Raw genomic sequence first — 11654 nt, 5'->3', positions numbered from 1 at the left:
CTCAAAGACCTGCTCAAGCATCAAATCTTTAGTGGAAATGCAGATTGCTTCATGCACTTCTTGTAGATATCTTGTACAGTTGATTGCAATAAAGATGAAATAACGTTACGAAATGAATTTAAAAGAATATTTTCAGAACTTGTTTGTCTTTATTTTCAGAGTGCCCAGATTGAAATGTGACATCCATCTCATTTTGTATGCAGAGTATATAAGATGAAATGTCAAAAGTGCAGAGTGTGCAGACCCCAGGGGGTGTGTTGTCACAGTGCCTATCCAGTCAGCACTGACAGCACACCACCTGGAGTCTGTACACTTTGCACTTTTGACATATTTATCTTATATACTCTGGCATACAAAATGAAATGGAAAATAAAAATCATTTATTTAGGTTTCTAATTTCGGGAGTGCTGTGAAGGTGTGAAATGTGACATCCACTTCATTTTGTATACATCACAGTATACAAAATGATTTAAAAATAAAGTGTGTGTTGGTGTGACTGCGTGGCGTGTCCCATATCACGTAGTAAACAAGACTATACAAAAAGATATAGAAAACTATTAATTTCTTAAAAGACAAAGACTCGACCGGAAGACACCATGTATCATGTGCCACATCCAGGGGGTGGAGGAGTTTAAACAAGATACACTATTGTTTACAACCCGTCGGAGCAAGAGTACACAGACCCAGGGGGTGGGGGTTCGGAGCAAGAGTACACAGACCCAGGGGGTGGGGGTTCGGAGCAAGAGTACACAGACCCAGGGGGTGGGGGTTCGGAGCAAGAGTACACAGACCCAGGGGGTGGGGGTTCGGAGCAAGAGTACACAGACCCAGGGGGTGGGGGTTCGGAGCAAGAGTACACAGACCCAGGGGGTGGGGGTTCGGAGCAAGAGTACACAGACCCAGGGGGTGGGGGTTCGGAGCAAGAGTACACAGACCCAGGGGGTGGGGGTTCGGAGCAAGAGTACACAGACCCAGGGGGTGGGGGTTCGGAGCAAGAGTACACAGACCCAGGGGGTGGGGGTTCGGAGCAAGAGTACACAGACCCAGGGGGTGGGGGTTCGGAGCAAGAGTACACAGACCCAGGGGGTGGGGGTTCGGAGCAAGAGTACACAGACCCAGGGGGTGGGGGTTCGGAGCAAGAGTACACAGACCCAGGGGGTGGGGGTTCGGAGCAAGAGTACACAGACCCAGGGGGTGGGGGTTCGGAGCAAGAGTACACAGACCCAGGGGGTGGGGGTTCGGAGCAAGAGTACACAGACCCAGGGGGTGGGGGTTCGGAGCAAGAGTACACAGACCCAGGGGGTGGGGGTTCGGAGCAAGAGTACACAGACCCAGGGGGTGGGGGTTCGGAGCAAGAGTACACAGACCCAGGGGGTGGGGGTTCGGAGCAAGAGTACACAGACCCAGGGGGTGGGGGTTCGGAGCAAGAGTACACAGACCCAGGGGGTGGGGGTTCGGAGCAAGAGTACACAGACCCAGGGGGTGGGGGTTCGGAGCAAGAGTACACAGACCCAGGGGGTGGGGGTTCGGAGCAAGAGTACACAGACCCAGGGGGTGGGGGTTCGGAGCAAGAGTACACAGACCCAGGGGGTGGGGGTTCGGAGCAAGAGTACACAGACCCAGGGGGTGGGGGTTCGGAGCAAGAGTACACAGACCCAGGGGGTGGGGGTTCGGAGCAAGAGTACACAGACCCAGGGGGTGGGGGTTCGGAGCAAGAGTACACAGACCCAGGGGGTGGGGGTTCGGAGCAAGAGTACACAGACCCAGGGGGTGGGGGTTCGGAGCAAGAGTACACAGACCCAGGGGGTGGGGGTTCGGAGCAAGAGTACACAGACCCAGGGGGTGGGGGTTCGGAGCAAGAGTACACAGACCCAGGGGGTGGGGGTTCGGAGCAAGAGTACACAGACCCAGGGGGTGGGGGTTCGGAGCAAGAGTACACAGACCCAGGGGGTGGGGGTTCGGAGCAAGAGTACACAGACCCAGGGGGTGGGGGTTCGGAGCAAGAGTACACAGACCCAGGGGGTGGGGGTTCGGAGCAAGAGTACACAGACCCAGGGGGTGGGGGTTCGGAGCAAGAGTACACAGACCCAGGGGGTGGGGGTTCGGAGCAAGAGTACACAGACCCAGGGGGTGGGGGTTCGGAGCAAGAGTACACAGACCCAGGGGGTGGGGGTTCGGAGCAAGAGTACACAGACCCAGGGGGTGGGGGTTCGGAGCAAGAGTACACAGACCCAGGGGGTGGGGGTTCGGAGCAAGAGTACACAGACCCAGGGGGTGGGGGTTCGGAGCAAGAGTACACAGACCCAGGGGGTGGGGGTTCGGAGCAAGAGTACACAGACCCAGGGGGTGGGGGTTCGGAGCAAGAGTACACAGACCCAGGGGGTGGGGGTTCGGAGCAAGAGTACACAGACCCAGGGGGTGGGGGTTCGGAGCAAGAGTACACAGACCCAGGGGGTGGGGGTTCGGAGCAAGAGTACACAGACCCAGGGGGTGGGGGTTCGGAGCAAGAGTACACAGACCCAGGGGGTGGGGGTTCGGAGCGAGAGTACACAGACCCAGGGGGTGGGGGTTCGGAGCGAGAGTACACAGACCCAGGGGGTGGGGGTTCGGAGCGAGAGTACACAGACCCAGGGGGTGGGGGTTCGGAGCGAGAGTACACAGACCCAGGGGGTGGGGGTTCGGAGCGAGAGTACACAGACCCAGGGGGTGGGGGTTCGGAGCGAGAGTACACAGACCCAGGGGGTGGGGGTTCGGAGCGAGAGTACACAGACCCAGGGGGTGGGGGTTCGGAGCGAGAGTACACAGACCCAGGGGGTGGGGGTTCGGAGCGAGAGTACACAGACCCAGGGGGTGGGGGTTCGGAGCGAGAGTACACAGACCCAGGGGGTGGGGGTTCGGAGCGAGAGTACACAGACCCAGGGGGTGGGGGTTCGGAGCGAGAGTACACAGACCCAGGGGGTGGGGGTTCGGAGCGAGAGTACACAGACCCAGGGGGTGGGGGTTCGGAGCGAGAGTACACAGACCCAGGGGGTGGGGGTTCGGAGCGAGAGTACACAGACCCAGGGGGTGGGGGTTCGGAGCGAGAGTACACAGACCCAGGGGGTGGGGGTTCGGAGCGAGAGTACACAGACCCAGGGGGTGGGGGTTCGGAGCGAGAGTACACAGACCCAGGGGGTGGGGGTTCGGAGCGAGAGTACACAGACCCAGGGGGTGGGGGTTCGGAGCGAGAGTACACAGACCCAGGGGGTGGGGGTTCGGAGCGAGAGTACACAGACCCAGGGGGTGGGGGTTCGGAGCGAGAGTACACAGACCCAGGGGGTGGGGGTTCGGAGCGAGAGTACACAGACCCAGGGGGTGGGGGTTCGGAGCGAGAGTACACAGACCCAGGGGGTGGGGGTTCGGAGCGAGAGTACACAGACCCAGGGGGTGGGGGTTCGGAGCGAGAGTACACAGACCCAGGGGGTGGGGGTTCGGAGCGAGAGTACACAGACCCAGGGGGTGGGGGTTCGGAGCGAGAGTACACAGACCCAGGGGGTGGGGGTTCGGAGCGAGAGTACACAGACCCAGGGGGTGGGGGTTCGGAGCGAGAGTACACAGACCCAGGGGGTGGGGGTTCGGAGCGAGAGTACACAGACCCAGGGGGTGGGGGTTCGGAGCGAGAGTACACAGACCCAGGGGGTGGGGGTTCGGAGCGAGAGTACACAGACCCAGGGGGTGGGGGTTCGGAGCGAGAGTACACAGACCCAGGGGGTGGGGGTTCGGAGCGAGAGTACACAGACCCAGGGGGTGGGGGTTCGGAGCGAGAGTACACAGACCCAGGGGGTGGGGGTTCGGAGCGAGAGTACACAGACCCAGGGGGTGGGGGTTCGGAGCGAGAGTACACAGACCCAGGGGGTGGGGGTTCGGAGCGAGAGTACACAGACCCAGGGGGTGGGGGTTCGGAGCGAGAGTACACAGACCCAGGGGGTGGGGGTTCGGAGCGAGAGTACACAGACCCAGGGGGTGGGGGTTCGGAGCGAGAGTACACAGACCCAGGGGGTGGGGGTTCGGAGCGAGAGTACACAGACCCAGGGGGTGGGGGTTCGGAGCGAGAGTACACAGACCCAGGGGGTGGGGGTTCGGAGCGAGAGTACACAGACCCAGGGGGTGGGGGTTCGGAGCGAGAGTACACAGACCCAGGGGGTGGGGGTTCGGAGCGAGAGTACACAGACCCAGGGGGTGGGGGTTCGGAGCGAGAGTACACAGACCCAGGGGGTGGGGGTTCGGAGCGAGAGTACACAGACCCAGGGGGTGGGGGTTCGGAGCGAGAGTACACAGACCCAGGGGGTGGGGGTTCGGAGCGAGAGTACACAGACCCAGGGGGTGGGGGTTCGGAGCGAGAGTACACAGACCCAGGGGGTGGGGGTTCGGAGCGAGAGTACACAGACCCAGGGGGTGGGGGTTCGGAGCGAGAGTACACAGACCCAGGGGGTGGGGGTTCGGAGCGAGAGTACACAGACCCAGGGGGTGGGGGTTCGGAGCGAGAGTACACAGACCCAGGGGGTGGGGGTTCGGAGCGAGAGTACACAGACCCAGGGGGTGGGGGTTCGGAGCGAGAGTACACAGACCCAGGGGGTGGGGGTTCGGAGCGAGAGTACACAGACCCAGGGGGTGGGGGTTCGGAGCGAGAGTACACAGACCCAGGGGGTGGGGGTTCGGAGCGAGAGTACACAGACCCAGGGGGTGGGGGTTCGGAGCGAGAGTACACAGACCCAGGGGGTGGGGGTTCGGAGCGAGAGTACACAGACCCAGGGGGTGGGGGTTCGGAGCGAGAGTACACAGACCCAGGGGGTGGGGGTTCGGAGCGAGAGTACACAGACCCAGGGGGTGGGGGTTCGGAGCGAGAGTACACAGACCCAGGGGGTGGGGGTTCGGAGCGAGAGTACACAGACCCAGGGGGTGGGGGTTCGGAGCGAGAGTACACAGACCCAGGGGGTGGGGGTTCGGAGCGAGAGTACACAGACCCAGGGGGTGGGGGTTCGGAGCGAGAGTACACAGACCCAGGGGGTGGGGGTTCGGAGCGAGAGTACACAGACCCAGGGGGTGGGGGTTCGGAGCGAGAGTACACAGACCCAGGGGGTGGGGGTTCGGAGCGAGAGTACACAGACCCAGGGGGTGGGGGTTCGGAGCGAGAGTACACAGACCCAGGGGGTGGGGGTTCGGAGCGAGAGTACACAGACCCAGGGGGTGGGGGTTCGAGCGAGAGTACACAGACCCAGGGGGTGGGGGTTCGGAGCGAGAGTACACAGACCCAGGGGGTGGGGGTTCGGAGCGAGAGTACACAGACCCAGGGGGTGGGGGTTCGGAGCGAGAGTACACAGACCCAGGGGGTGGGGGTTCGGAGCGAGAGTACACAGACCCAGGGGGTGGGGGTTCGGAGCAAGAGTACACAGACCCAGGGGGTGGGGGTTCGGAGCAAGAGTACACAGACCCAGGGGGTGGGGGTTCGGAGCAAGAGTACACAGACCCAGGGGGTGGGGGTTCGGAGCAAGACCCAGGGGGTATTTTTTTCGGGGGGGGGGGGCACTTTTTCTTGCACTTGCGAAGGACCCAGGGAGTGGGATGCAGAGCTAGAGTGGGCAACCTATGACATCATTATGAATATAAAAATTAGTGACGTCATTTATTACCCCTTTCAGTCATGAATACGTCCTATTTCATTATTTGTTTTTATTTCATTCATCATTCATTTTTGTAATTTTTTTATGTATCCTATATTCATGTTTCGTAACTCATCTATCATTTTCATATTCATATTCCATATTCTATATTGTCCCGAACAATACCCACAAGTTATGACACCCGAGACATGCTAATACTACTTCCCTTTCCCATCAGCATCATTGAAACGGATCGATGTCCCTGGGATCATTGCTTTAATTGACTGAAATCAATTGAGAAACACAATGTCTACTACATTACATATGGAAATAAAAGAATATCTATTACGTGTATAACAACTACAACAAAGTATTGATACCACAATGGTATTTTTAACAAGCCAATAATAATAAGAACTAAAACTAAAGCCCCGCTTGATAACAGAAAATGTGATGGAAGGATAAGAAAGAGAAGGAATAAATGACACAAATTGAGATTAGAAGGAAAAGAAGATATGAAGAGGGGAGCGGATATCGAACAGAAGGATTTAACATTTCAAACATATCATTGTTGTGATATTCTATTCCTAAATTGTCTCTTAAATCAAATGATAGACTGTCGATGTGTCAAATAAATGTTTAGTTTTATCTGTTGTTGTGAAGAACCATTAATGGAAGTACTAATATACAGAGGCAACTATTAATATAGCTAATGTGATTTTAATTGTTCCGGTACAGCAATTGTCAGTTATTTTGTGGGAGACATATTTTACGACCAACTGCGCTCAGGAGTTTGCATTTCAGAACCTGTTAATCGAACGACACCTTCCTTTCACGCGTTTGCAGTGCTGTGATTAGTGGAAAGTTAAAATTTTACTTCACTCAATAGCCCATATTCTGGGTATCGGAGTCCAAGGTCAAGTCATATTTCACGTTATCAATTCAATAATGCAAACAGAGGTGCAAGTAACTTTGAAAATAATTATACAAAATAACTATAATAAAGTAAATGAGAGTGAAATACGATTGATGAAAAGAACAAAGAAAATGTACAGAAATATAAAAAATGCAGAACTATTAATACACGATACAGGGAACCCCCCCAAAAAGAGGAAAATATGACGGGGGGGGGGGGGGAGAAATATAAGGGAGGGGGATAGTGAGGACCCAAAACTGATGACATGAGCACAGCTGTACAAATTTAGAATGAAAGAAATACGAGTCACATATTATAGTTGAGAAAAACAACGCGAAAAAAAAAAAGACGTACGAAAATATATGAATATGATAAGTGAACAAAGAATGAAGGAAAATGGAGATGAGAGCGAGAGGAGGAGAAATGAAGAGAAAGAGGGGGAGAGTGAAAAGACACGTTACAGATAAAGAAGTCACGGCCTGGAAAAGGCTTATGCAGTAACTAAGAAAGGGACAATAATCATCTAAACTTTGCAACTGATTGACAAATTGCCCTACATCGACGTAAATAAACACTGAATTGATCAGTGTTTTAGTAGTAGCCATGATAAAAAATCATGGGCGTACATACTCGAGCAGGATTCGAACCCACGACCTCCTGATCACCGGACAGGCGTCATCTCCACTAGTGGAGATGACGCCTGTCGGGCAATTTGTAACTGTCAATCAGTTGCAATGAAAACATCTCGACGGAAAAATAAATAAATTTGAAAAATCATCTAAACATGTGTCATTACAGGCCCGTAGCCAGGGGGGTGCGTCGGGTGCGTACGCACACCCCCCCCCCCCCCCCCCCCCAAAAAAAAAAAAAAAAAAAATCTGAAAGGTCCACTTTTTCATAATAACGGTTTTTAGCAATTCTCAAGATAACAATCCAAATAAATATAAAGACACATTATATGCTACGTAAATGTGGAAGAGTACGTTTAACAATGTTGAAAATAATTGTACGAAACCCTTTTGTTGTATGAACCATCGGATCGTCCCCATGCACACAAACACAAATGTTATGTATCAATTTGTGCGAGCTATTATTATATTGGCACTGCATGCCATGGCCCTTGTCGCGTGTGACCGGTGTTTTTTTTTTTCCACTGGCCGCCCGAGTACGTGCGATTCGTGGATGACATTGAGGTTGACACTTGCATTTTTTCACAGGAACAGAGGTAAGTGGATGTAAATCTAATAGCCTCAAGTTTACATATATGATAAAAATTAAAGAAATTTCCTCGAAATTACTATAATCGAAAACCTGAGACATTTTATATCTACGTCTCACAAAGATATAGTACATGTATATATAAGTACATGTTGGCATGATAATGCCTGGGGATAGATTATTATGTCAAGTATTTTCCATTATGAATGCATGCTCCAATCAAATTGTGAAAAGGTGGTCATGAATTAGCATTTCTTACGAACGATCAGGAGAGACAAAACAAAATGAAAGGCCTGTCTTACTCCAGTTCTCTTTTAGTTATACATTTTCTCATGTTGTGACAGTTCGATTGGTTCTCATTTTGAAGTGAGCCAAAACCTAAGAACATTCTCACTTATAATTTCCAAAGAGTATTATGCAGGCACGCAAACTCAATTTAGTTGTATTTCATTTAAATGTAATGGGTAAGAGGGTATGAGAGAGAATGCTGAGCTATGAAGTAAAATGGTAAAGTAAAAAGTTTGTCAGATAGTATTACAAAAGCCTGAATATTGCAAGAGCTCCGGAGTAAAAACAGTCAGGGAAAACCCTATGTATGATAACATTGTGAGAGCGTTAGAATGCATTGTGACGCGTCGTTATTTAATTTACATTCTTTATTCATATTTTTCATTAAAAACACAGGTAATGAGCCGGATTGGGTTAAAATTCTCACTTACAGCTTTGTAGAAGTCTGAGTCAACAGTATCACACAGTACTTCAAGACGTATTAGTACAAACGATTTCTTGAGCCTGCACCGTTTCAGGCTCTGTTCTGGATACGGCGGTAGAAACTCATTCTTTTTTGTTGTTTATTTTATTATTATTTACTAATCTCTTTTCTAACTTACAGGTAGCGGATTTCTTTGCAGGCCAAATTCGGAAATATACTGTTGATTATTACTTATACATTTTCTCATGTTGTGACAGTTCTGTTGGTTCTCTTTTTAAAGTGAGCCAAAACCTAAGAACATTCTCACTTATATATAATTTCCAAGGAGTATTATGCAGGCACGCAAACTCATTTTAGTTGTATTTCATTTAAATGTAATGGGTAAGAGGGTATGAGAGAGAATGGAAAGTGCTGAGCTATGAAGTAAAATGGTAAAGTAAAAAGTTTGTCAGATAGTATTACAAAAGAAACTCATTCTTTTTTGTTTGTTTATTTTATCATTATTTACTTATCTCTCTTCTAACTTAAAGGTAGTGGATCTCTTTGCAGCCCAAATTCGAGAATGCCTAGAGACAGGTAGTAACCAAATATGCTACTATAATTTAATAAATAAGAAATAACCATTCCAGTATGTATCTTAGTGTGCACAGTAAGACAGATCAAATCAAATAGGAAAACATCTGAGCACTAAGACTGAGGTCTGAATTTGCACTCAACTTCTTCCAATGGCTAACGGATGTTTAATTTTTGAATTTCACTGACCTCCAAATTTCACAAAGAAAACCTTCTTCTTGTAGTTGCATGATGGTTAATATGACATTTGACTGATATTGGAGATGTTTGCGAATCTGATCTACTACCTTTAATATTATTAAATCAAAATGATTATTTGAAAGTTCGGAAATGCTGGAAATATCCTACCACAAGGAGGCAAAATATAAATGGTTCACATTTACAATTCATTTTGTTTTAAAAATTTTCTTATTTATTTTCGTTTTTGACAAACTCGCATACCAACGGCTGATATACTAGTAAAGTGAATGTTTCATCTTCCAAACAGCATCCAATGGGATGGAAAACTCCAACTGAAAGGTGGACACCGTGACCATACTCGCTAAAGAAAACGCGTAATGGGGGTCGTTCTTTCTCACGGATTAGATGGAAAGTGTGATGTACGAGCGTATATAATCAAAGGGTATCAAAAAGGCCGAAATTTGGGAAAATGGTATATTGTTCAATCATGATGAAGTACTTCTTTAGGGTGCAGGAAACATTTAAGGAATACTTGTTTTTAAGGCCCAAAAAAATCATATGATCATTACTCGTTTAGGGGCCATTTTGAAAGTCCATGTATGAGCATGGTGTCCACCTTTTAATTGTCGCTACCCCTCCCGGGACAGTATCAAAGGACCGTTTTGTTAATTAACGCAATCCCCCCTTCCTTTAAAAATCCTGGCTTCAGGCCTGCTAACGCGGATATACAATAGAAAAAATAAAAGTTAAAACAACACCAGGAAAATCACTATTCTCAATTTTGCGGCGCGCTACGCGCGCAGAGTCTCGAACACAATTAAACTTTGCAACTTCCTGGCAAAATGAGTTTTTACTATTTCCTAGATGAAATACCGTAACGCGATTGCATGCAACAGACAAAAATACAAATTTCCTCGAGACTTTAAAACGTCATTAAAACAGTCAAAATTCACAATTTGCGGCGCAAATTCTTATACAACTTTTGTAGTTCGGTCGTCCAAAGAATATATATATATATATATATATATATATATATATATATATATATATACAATTGTGTGTGTGTGTGTGTGTGTGTGTGTGTGTGTGTGTCATCATTGGTATTGGTACCGAAGGTCCGTTTTTTTAGTGACCGCACCCCCCCCCCCCCTTGAAAAATCCTGGCTACGGGCCTGCTCTCGTTCATGAAGATAACGTGTTGCCAATGTCCCAGTGGAAGCGTCCTGAGCTGCCTGCCCTAAAGGAGACGAGCTACCCCTTGGCGAACCGCAGACGTGGACATCTAACCAATCACCGTGCTCGGGAGCCATGTTGAATCAATCTGAGATTGACTGTTGATCTTGAGACGTTGATTCCATGATGTCTCCTCCACAGTGTTGAAGACGACTCTACGGTAACTTCCGGTTTTTACGGCTAAGATTCAACAGTTGGCGATCATCTCTACTTGTTATCAGTCTGGGACGTCCTGGTGATTTCCGTGGCAGTACATTTCCTCTCTCACAATGACGCTTAAGAATTTTGGAGACTGTGCCCTGTGAACTCCATAGGAATCCTATACGAGACTGCTTGTAGCCCTCATGCCTAAGCGCATTGCCGTCAGCATTGGACCAGGCATAGTCTAGGGGGATTCTGTACCGATTTTTAATGCACACAGTACAGAGAACTTGGAAAAAATAAACCTTCTCTACGCGGTGCAAAATCTGCAAAAAAGGCAATATTTCAACTGCACAGGGCTTTATAGTCTGCACAAGGTAACTTCGTTACGTAATAACACATTCCTCATGTTAAAATATCACCTGAATAATGGGATGACACTACGTAATCAATAACATACCAGATTGTCTACAGACAGCCTTTTCAAAACGGTTGACTTTTATTCAAAACAAAATTATTCCACCTTTTTGACCAACAGTGTATATGTATATATATATTGTATTTGTTATTCTTCGTATCGCTGAATTTACTGTAATTCTTTTTTATCATTATTATTGAACGATTAAAATGAAATGAATTGAATTGAAGTGAATTGATTATATCTTCAAGAAACAGTTGGGATTTGATAATAGCTCGCACAAATTGATACATAACATTTGTGTTTGTGTGCATGGGGACGATCCGATGGTTCATACAACAAAAGGGTTTCGTACAATTATTTTCAACATTGTTAAACGTACTCTTCCACATTTACGTAGCATATAATGTGTCTTTATATTTATTTGGATTGTTATCTTGAGAATTGCTAAAAACCGTTATTATGAAAAAGTGGACCTTTCAGAATTTGGGGGGGGGGGGGGTGTGCGTACGCACCCGACGCACCCCCTTGGCTCCGTATTTCTGCGCTTCATTCAGTTTTACATTTTCTGAATTTTGAAAGCAAACTAAAATCTAAACGACATCTGTTTGGTCAAAAATATGA

This window comes from Diadema antillarum, unplaced genomic scaffold, assembly GCF_040938485.1.
Source record: "Diadema antillarum isolate AM-2024a unplaced genomic scaffold, OU_Dant_1.0 seq00000804_RagTag, whole genome shotgun sequence".
In the NCBI taxonomy this organism is placed as follows: domain Eukaryota; kingdom Metazoa; phylum Echinodermata; class Echinoidea; order Diadematoida; family Diadematidae; genus Diadema; species Diadema antillarum.
The sequence above is the reverse complement of the archived record's forward strand: the minus strand, read 5'-3'. Positions refer to the sequence as shown.